The sequence below is a fragment of the Triturus cristatus genome, chromosome 4_2 (genome assembly GCF_964204655.1).
Source record: "Triturus cristatus chromosome 4_2, aTriCri1.1, whole genome shotgun sequence".
Taxonomy (NCBI): Eukaryota; Metazoa; Chordata; class Amphibia; order Caudata; family Salamandridae; genus Triturus; species Triturus cristatus.
The window spans coordinates 588,079,036-588,088,193 of NC_140586.1; positions in this window are offsets into that span (position 1 = coordinate 588,079,036).

The window sequence follows — 9,158 nt, forward strand, 5'->3', positions numbered from 1 at the left end:
ACCAAATCAAACACTTCTGGACCTGCAATTGGCTGGTGTCAGAAAGACTGCGGTGTTGCATCAAGGAATACACTCTGCTGGACTGCTGACCTGTAAGGCTTGCTTTTCAGCTGTGCTGCCTTGCCACCTGCTGCTCTCTGACCCTGCTGAGTAGAGCCGGGCTCTGCCTTGCAACCAAAGTGATCTCCAAGGGCTTGCTGGCTTTCCTCCTGTTATTTGAGACTAAGGGTTATCAAAGTCTCGACACCTGATTCTATGCCTGGTTTACTGGTAGAGGCCTCAGATAACTGCACCAAAGAAATTGACACATGTCCAGTTTGCGTGTAGAAGAATCAACCCTGTTGTGGGAGTAGAATCGGTGCATCGCACTTGGAAGAGGAACATCCACTTCGTAATCAACGCTTCGCTGCCACTGAGTGAAGAAGATCGATGCATCACCCCTCCAGCGAGTTTAAATTTAGTGCTTAATCTTCGAAAATAGTGCTTCGCTCAACAGACCTGCCGCATCGCTGCTACTGCATGAAGAAAACTGATGCATCACCTCAACTGCGGCCACAACATCGATGTATCGCTCGGCTGCACCTGCAATTTTGCTGTTGCACCCCAGGATCAAGGTAATCTGTTTACTGGGCATGACTCTTGTCCCCGGCCACTTCTCCTTTGTGGCCAGCTTGAACTGTTGATTTTTTGTCCCAGTCCAGCGCGACCAGATAATCCCCATAGGTGCTTCTTGCTTCTGAGCACTACAACTCATTTTCTTCTTTCAAAATTCATATTTCAACTTCTATTTATTGGATATTTGTTGTTTTGGTCTTGATTTTTTTATAAGTTGATAGTCTATTTTTCTGAACAAGTGTGGATTCTTTTTTGGTATTTTCATTGTGTTACTGTGTGTGTGTGTATAATACGCACATACTTAAGGCATTGCTTATTTTGAAAAACATAACTGCTCTGTGCCAAGCTACCAGAGGGTGAGTGCAGATTATCTATTACTGTGTATCTAGCATACCCTGATTAGCATGGTGGAACCTACTTTGACAGGGTACATGCCTCTCCCATCTAGAGACAACATTTCTAACAGGTGTAATCATTAAATAACTCCTGCCACTGATCATATGGAATTTTGCTAATCCACAATAAGCAATCATCTTCATTGAAATAAATCATTAAAGACTTTCAGTTCTGTCAATAAACAGAATTAGAGTGAGTTAAAGGGTTTTATTTTCAAATCTTTTAGTCTATCATATGTTTATTCATTACGTACTAATCTTTAGATTTTAGCATTAAATGTTCTTTTAATCAACATTTGATAATAAAATAGAACACAATAGTCTTTAGAATCACAGTTAATATAGTAATAATACAGCAATTGTGTTTCATATTGGAAAATTCCATATGTTAAAATAAGTTGGGATTATGAGAATAATAGTTGTCAGTTCAGCTACCGCTAAAGAGCACCTATGAGAGAATCACTGCACAAGGATAAAGCCGTTTCATAAAGCTGGAAAATATATTTGGGTCGACGATATCAGCAGAAAATTCTGTCAAATCTAAGTAAGGCTGCATCTCATGAAGAAAAGTCATCAGAAACTCAAAGACGAGTCTCCAATCAGAGTGTCAGGGAAGGAATCCTAGAATCCAGCAATCTACCTACTACTCTAGGAACGCAAACTCATATAAATACATAATATTCTATGTTGCAGCATTATTTTCATTCTTCTTCTGAGTCCTACAGTAGAACTTCAGTAAATTCTTGGGAATAAGAAAACTCCCCACATTCTCACACGGGCACAATTGACTTTCAGACATTGATCCTTGAAAAGTTACATCATTGATGTTTTGCGGTCCAAACATTTATTCCCATGAATCATTTTTTGGTCACCTACTCTTTTCTTGGTGAGAACTCACCATCAGTTGGTCAATACATAACAAATGCCTATTCAATAACTAACAGAAGGCTTCTGGAAAAGTACAGCATTTGAAACATAGACAATAAAAACATCATGGGCAAAACAACTATTCATTGTGGAAAACAGGCCTTTCAGTGTTAATGCTAATTTTTCAGTTAACATGACATCGGCAGCTGGGCCAACTTAAATCAGCACTTTTATTCAATTGCAGGCCTATAACATTTAAGTATGATTAGCTACTACACAGTTTGCATTTAGCATGTGTGTTACTTAAACGTAAGCTTTACACATTATTATTACACGCGTTATGAGGGTGTTACCCCGAAACCGATCCCAGGATGCTTGTTTCCGGTCCTGGGAGGATCTGGCTCGGATGTTCGGGCTGGACTGTTCCCATGAGAAACAGGGTCAAGACTGATTTGCATATTGCTGGGTCCAAACTGGGGTGGAGTAGTGAGCAAAGAAATGATGGATGTAACCCAGAACTTTTGACTGAGGGTGAATGTTTGATTCCTTCAGCATTCCGTTCATCATTTGTCGCTGTATCACCATAAATTACTATGGCATTAGAGTCCTGACAGTAAGGGCAAAATAGCTAAGCAGAAAATCAGCCATCATTACTGCCATCACAGACATAACTCCCTTATGTGTAAAAAGCATGCATTATGTGCAAAATTGAGCGTATACTATACACTTTACGGCTGGCAAAGTTCACATTAACAATCAACCACAGATATATAATAAACCCTTATTGAGTATGATGTTCAATCTCTATGCAACTGTTCAGAGAATGCAATTTTCCTAAAAATATTGAATGTCAGTTTCTTACACTAATGCCCTACTACGGATAATTTGTGTCTGTATCAAACACCTGAAACTCATCAAACCTACATTGAGAAATCAGTAGAGAACTGGGTACTTTGACTAGTACTTACTCTATAGTTTACTTTATACCAAACTGTTTGCAATCAGTGGAACCTTCATAATAAAATACCCCACGGAGTATTACAAAGTATCTACTAAGTACAGTGTACCTTCTATGCAACAGTTGTAAAAAAAAAACACTATTTGCTAAATAAAACAAAGATCTGAAGGTGATAAACATCCTACTACCTGCACCCTTTCTACTGTTAAAAGTTTACAGATAGCCCATCTTCGGAACCAAAATAAGCAAAATGTATATAGGTAAGTACCTGGTGCACACATTCTTCTAAGTTATGTAGAAGTAGTCTAATAACTCAAGACTGCTTCGAAAACGTAGTAACTTATATGTAAAATCCTACTAAAGAAGTAAAAAACAAGTGTGGAACATAATGACCTCATCTCCCAGGACCAGGCAACATTTTGAAGGAGGAGGGGGTGGGCAGCTTCCCCCTCCTAGGGCTGATTTTAGGTCCCTGGGACCCCATTCCCCAGGGCCCGGCAACATATTCAAGGGGGAACGGGGCATGTGGTCCCACCTTTTGGGCTCAAGGGGGCCCCATCCCAGGGGCCCAGGCCGAATTGGAATGGGGAGGGGGGCTGACTCCCTGAGCCGACTTGGGTGGTGGGGAGCCCATCACCTAGGGCCCAGCAGTATCTTAAAGGAGGAGATTGGGTACACAGCCCCCCTTGTTATGAGCCAATTTGGAGCACAGGGTCCCCATCCTGCGGGGCCTGCCAGCTTTGTGAAGGGTATGGGGACACACAGCCCCCTTCGCCTCAGGTCAATTTTAGCCCTGGGGACCCCATCCCTAAGGCCCAGCTCAACAAAGGTTGGGTGCCTTGGTGCGAGCCAGTGCACCCACAACACTGTTGTGGGCAACAGGGGGAGCCTTAAGTCCTCTGCAGCTGCAGCAAGTCCCCCGCATCCCATGGGACCCAGCATTGCTCCCTCCTACAGGGAGCAGTTAATAGTGATGCTCCTTCTGGCAGGGAGCAATTTTTGGATCTGTTTCCCTCCCTGCATCACTGTGGAAATAGAAACAGATCTTAAGTCTGCTATCAGCAGACCGGAGCATTTTTGAAGCTCCCGCTAGCTGGGAGCAGACTTACTGTTTCCTCCTTCGCAGGAGATTTGAAAATGCCCCAGACAAGTGAGAGCAAACCCGTTTCCCTGCTGCGCGCAGGGAATCCTCTATGTGCCAGTGGTGGACACCCCAGGACAGAGCTGCTGAGCTGGCCCCAAGGGGGGCCTCCCTGATGCCTTTACAGCCTTAAGGAGGGGGGCCTAACCTCCCCATAAAAATGAATGTCAACCCTTGGGATGGGAACTCATGAGTAACGTTGCTAAAATAGAAAGCAAGGGAAGTAGTAAAAATCATGAAAGAATATGATAAGCCTGTCCTTATACACCTCCAGTGGGACACAGGGACAAAGGACTGCTTACTGATCACTGCAGGTCATTGAATAAATGTATGTTCTTAGGATGCTCAAACATTTGCTTTCAGATTTTGAAACTCTAAAAGAAAAGCAGTCCAGTAGATGAAAACAATAGGGTAACAGACAAGTCATCATCTAAGTGTGTTTGGAAAAAATATCAAGTAAAAAATATTGTTTGAACAAAATATCACATCAAGAATGTCGAGGACTAAAATATTGTGATGGTAAGTTTTTGAGGGTAAGCAAAGTTTTACTATACTTGACTCCACTTATATGTACCTTGCGGATATATATCTTCAAGGTATGTGGATTTGGAGTTAAGAATTGTATATCAACACTTGCCTATTTGCACTTACCTTCTCGTTATTTTGATCCTAGATTTTTTAGACAAAATATTCTGTCCACACAATATTTTTAGCTTCTATATTCTATCAGACAACCCATTTAAGACGTGTAACAGTAGTTTGAAGGCTTACTGAAAAGGATTTGCCTAGATTAAGATGATCAGATCGAGAAAAGCTACTTTCCCAGTAGGATTAATGTTTTCTTGTATCAATGACACAAGGATTCCTTGTTTTTTTTCTTTTCAACAAATGTGAGCAGGTTTAATGAAAATGTTGATGCTTCCACACACAGTGAAAAGGAAAGTAAATTGATTTTGTCAACTTTTTTCTTTTGTTAATAGCTCAGGCTGGCTCCAGGCTGATTCCACTTCTTTGTAACTGAGGGTAGTCCTAAGAGCTCACTCACATAAGCCAAAATTCTCTCAGTACTTCTTTTGTCAATTGATAATCCATCAAGTGGGCAGCAGGTGTCTTCTCCTCTACAGCTTTTCAGCTTATAGACAGTTCCAGAAGAAAGTCTCCACAGCAGGTTGGAGGCTGTCCAGAAAGCCAAGACATCAATTTTCCTGGGAGTCTGTTTAGAAGCGTGTCTTCAGCAGTCCTGACAAGAGGCCTTTCAGGCATTGAATCAACTGGAGGTTAGGCAACTCGTGGTATTTTATTCAGGTAGTATAGCACATATTTTTTTCCCTCCTTCTCCAGGATTGAACTGAAGGTTGGCGGTTTCAGCATGGGTTTTTAACGATGACAGGCTGATCATCAGTAGGTGTCTCCAAAATAATCCTTATCTGCCCTTATGTGTTTCACTGCCCTTTATCCTAAAGTCCCTCAAACTCTCTGAGACTTGCCTTTTACATGTAGAAGTTTCAGAGTGCACATTCTTTGAAGACCATGATAACAGAGGCATTTTCCCTCATGCAAGCTTTCCCATGGACACTGAACACATCCCCTTACAATAGGTTGCCTGTTGTAATTTATAGACCCTCGGGCCAGATTTAAGAGGATGTGACAAAGCACAATGCAGCAAGACACCTTGCTGTTGTAGGAAGCTGGCTCTGTATATACTATACCAAAGTGATGTATAGTGTGCACAGAGTCCAGTGGAACCCAAAAGGTAGGCAGAGGTAAAGTAGATAGCACCTCACTATTTATTTGTGGTGGTGTGGTCGAGCAGTAAGGCTTTATCAGAGGAAGAGTGTTAAGCATTTGTTGTACACGCTCAGTCAGCAAATGAATTCACACACTCAAAAACTGAACCTCAGACCAATTGTTTTTATATAAAAATATTGTTTTAGTTATTGTATTTCCTAGAACCAAGCAAGCCTGGCAAAGGTAAGTGATAAATACTTTGCAGTAAATATACAGTTGTAATACAGTTTGGATTGTAATTGTAAATGCACTGTGTTTTGACTTACAGTATTGTTACTGAGAAATGCAATGCTTTGTAAATACAGTACATATACTTTGTATAGGATTTTTAGTAAAATTACAGGTAAGTTACTTTTGAGATTACTTTTCTTACACAGTGTAGTATACCTGGATACTACACTGGGACATTTCCTGTAAACAGGTTAGTAAAATCGTTCTTGTTTGTTAGTACAATTTTAAAGAATTTCTTTAGGTTTCCCAACTCCACACTTGGAAACTTTTCACAGAAAAAACAGTAAATGTTAACATATGGAGGAAAATAGAGTTATCAATTTAAAGGTAAGTACTTTGTTGTTGGAGTTGGTGTTCTGGGGTTAGAATCAGGGGTCCCCCAAGGTCAAGGATGCACTCTTGTTACACCCTCAGCAGCACTAGGGCAGCCGGGTGCAGAGTGCTAAGGCCCAATGTTATCCAGAGGGGGATAGGGCGCCTCTGGTTGGTGGCTGCTGATGAGCAGGCCACTGGGTTGTGGGAGCAAAGCCCTGGACTTAAGCTCAGGGCACATGGGGGTTTAGGCCAGCATGAAAGTTGCACCCTCAGCGGCACTGGGGCAGCCGGTTGCAGAGTGCTGTTTTGGTGTCGCAAGCCCTGTAGCTTTCAATGGGGAGTCTCCGGTTTGCAAAAGCACTGCAGGCTTGGGGACAAAGGTCTACAGGGTGCGACCACCACTTGTAGATGTAAGTTGTGATGTTGGGGGTTGGTTAGGCACCATTGGTTGGGCCACCCAAGGCTGTGGTGCGTCGGATGCAGGAGTGCCTTTTAGTGTTGGATCTTCTTACCAGCTCCTGGTCGCGCTTGGGGGTACCTTCCAGTTTGAGGCTGCAGGCATTGGCTGGAGGCTTGGTCCTTCAAGTTTCTCGAGGTTGCTGACTGCAGGACACACTGGGATTTTGCTGGAGCAGGTTTGAGGTGGGGACAGGCCGGTAGGGCTGGGGCCAAGTCAGTGGGAGTCCTTCTCTTGTTAGTTTTGGGCGACTGTCCGGGGTTCCCCTTAAATACTAGATTTAGGGGCGTTACAGGTAGGTAAAAGGTTGGGACCAATGGGTCCCTTCCCTGGGGAGGGTACATCCCCTATTATGCCACCCTCCAGTGTGAGGGGGGCATAAGCCTTTCCCTGGCTGGCTGAGTCCCTCCATCTGCAATATGGCGGGGACTGAGAGTTGTACCTCACCTCGCCTCCCCCACCTGAGGGGTTGAGTTGGCAGATGTGGGCACACCACTCTTTCTCCCTTGTTTTTCCCACTGGTTCTCCCGCCCAAAGTGGGGGTCAGAACCAGTAGGGACAGGTTGCTAAAAGCAGCAAGTGGCCTGGGGAAGCTCACAAAGGCGGCAAGTATTTGAAGCTTTCCCTTCGTGGACCTTGTCCATCGTGGAGGAGGAGGCTTGGCACCTCGTCCCAGGATGTGCATTGTTTCAGGCCCCCGAGAGCAGCAGGCTCACGACCCAGGTGTCCAGAAACATGGCTGGTGGTGGCAGCTGAAAGCAGCCACTCAGTCTGGACAATAGTGGTAGGTCTTTTTTCAGGGTGCATCTCTAAGATGCCCTCTGTGTACATTTTGCATTAAATCCCACACTGGCATCAGTGTGAGTTTAATGTGCTGAGTTTAATGTGCTGAGAAGTTTGATACCAAACTTCTCCGTTTTCAGTGCAGCCATTATGGTGCTGTGGAGTTCGTAATGACAAACTCCCAGCACCATATACTCTTAATGGCAGCACTGCATTTGCAATGTCTAAGAATGGACATAGACATTGTAGGGGTACAGGGCTCATGCACGTGTACCCTCACCACTGGTATAGGGCACCCAGCTAGAGGGGTGACTGATCTATTCCAGGGAAGTGGGTTGTAGGCATGGCACAAAGAGATGTGTGCCATGACGACTCTTAACTTTGTTCAGTACCACGACATGCAGTCTGTAAAGGCAGTGTATGAGTGAAATGGTACAGGAGAATTGGTGAACTAAAATAGACACAACTCACAAATCTATGGATTTCCTGAAGGCGCGTTGGGAACATACATTATCGCCTTTGTTAAAAGAATTTTCCAAAAATCTCTGGCCTCAGGGAAGAAACCGATCTTAATCTGCAATGACCTCATCGAGTTGGCCCTAAACCCTTGAGGGCATATTCATCAATTCAAAAAGAGGAATTATAGTTATTTTCTTACATTACATGGATTTGATGATGGTTCTATCAGCAGCATAACTGACAAAACAAATGCAATGTTGGGTTAGAAAGTCTTCTTCAGGCAGAATGTGGCTCATTCTACAGCAAATCAAAGGAAGGAGTTTTTATCGCTTCATCCTGCCCTAAGATCCATGAACCCCCGTTATGGTCTTATACATCCTTAGACATTCAAAGTCACCTACAAGGAGATAACTTCATCATTTGACTCCCCTAATGATTTGACAAAATTCATATTGCACCATATTTCAGCATAAAGGAGTGGCAATGGCCCTTGGAAAGACTTGATTTCTCTTTCCTGTTGTGCTTTGCCTTGTCAGCTTATGTCCCATGCATCTTTGGAAGAAAATGTGCCAACTAGACTTCGGGAAACACCCACAGCTGCTAGCTGCAATCAGTCATATAGAAATATGTGCAGACAAGTCTTTAAGTGCGATGAGAAAATGGGGGCACTCTAAAAGGGAACATGTAAAATACATTATTGTGATTCCCATAGTATGCCACCAACCTGTATTTTGGTTTCTCTCTGAGATGTAACACAACAGCTGTCATTCACTTCAAACCTGTCAGTACGATTGGCATTGACAATAATTGTTTTCTGTTCAAGATAAATAAGAAACAACGATTTGTTATCAGTAAGTAACATTGGAAATGTTTCAATTCTGAAATAGTGAGTCTGTGAATTAAATAGCATTGAGACCTGTGGAAGGAATTTTGGCCTTCAGTTATGTGCATTTTATTTTAGATTTGTATGCCCTTTTTCTTTGCATACCTTGTCCATCTGCACATCTTCAACTGCCTCTCTTTCCTCTTCAGTAACACCCTTTTTTACTCTTCCCTGAATGCACTTCCTTGCATCTCCCTAACTTTACCACTTCTAAACATACACTGCACTCACTCACATGTAAGCAATGTATTTCCTTTAGCTTTTGC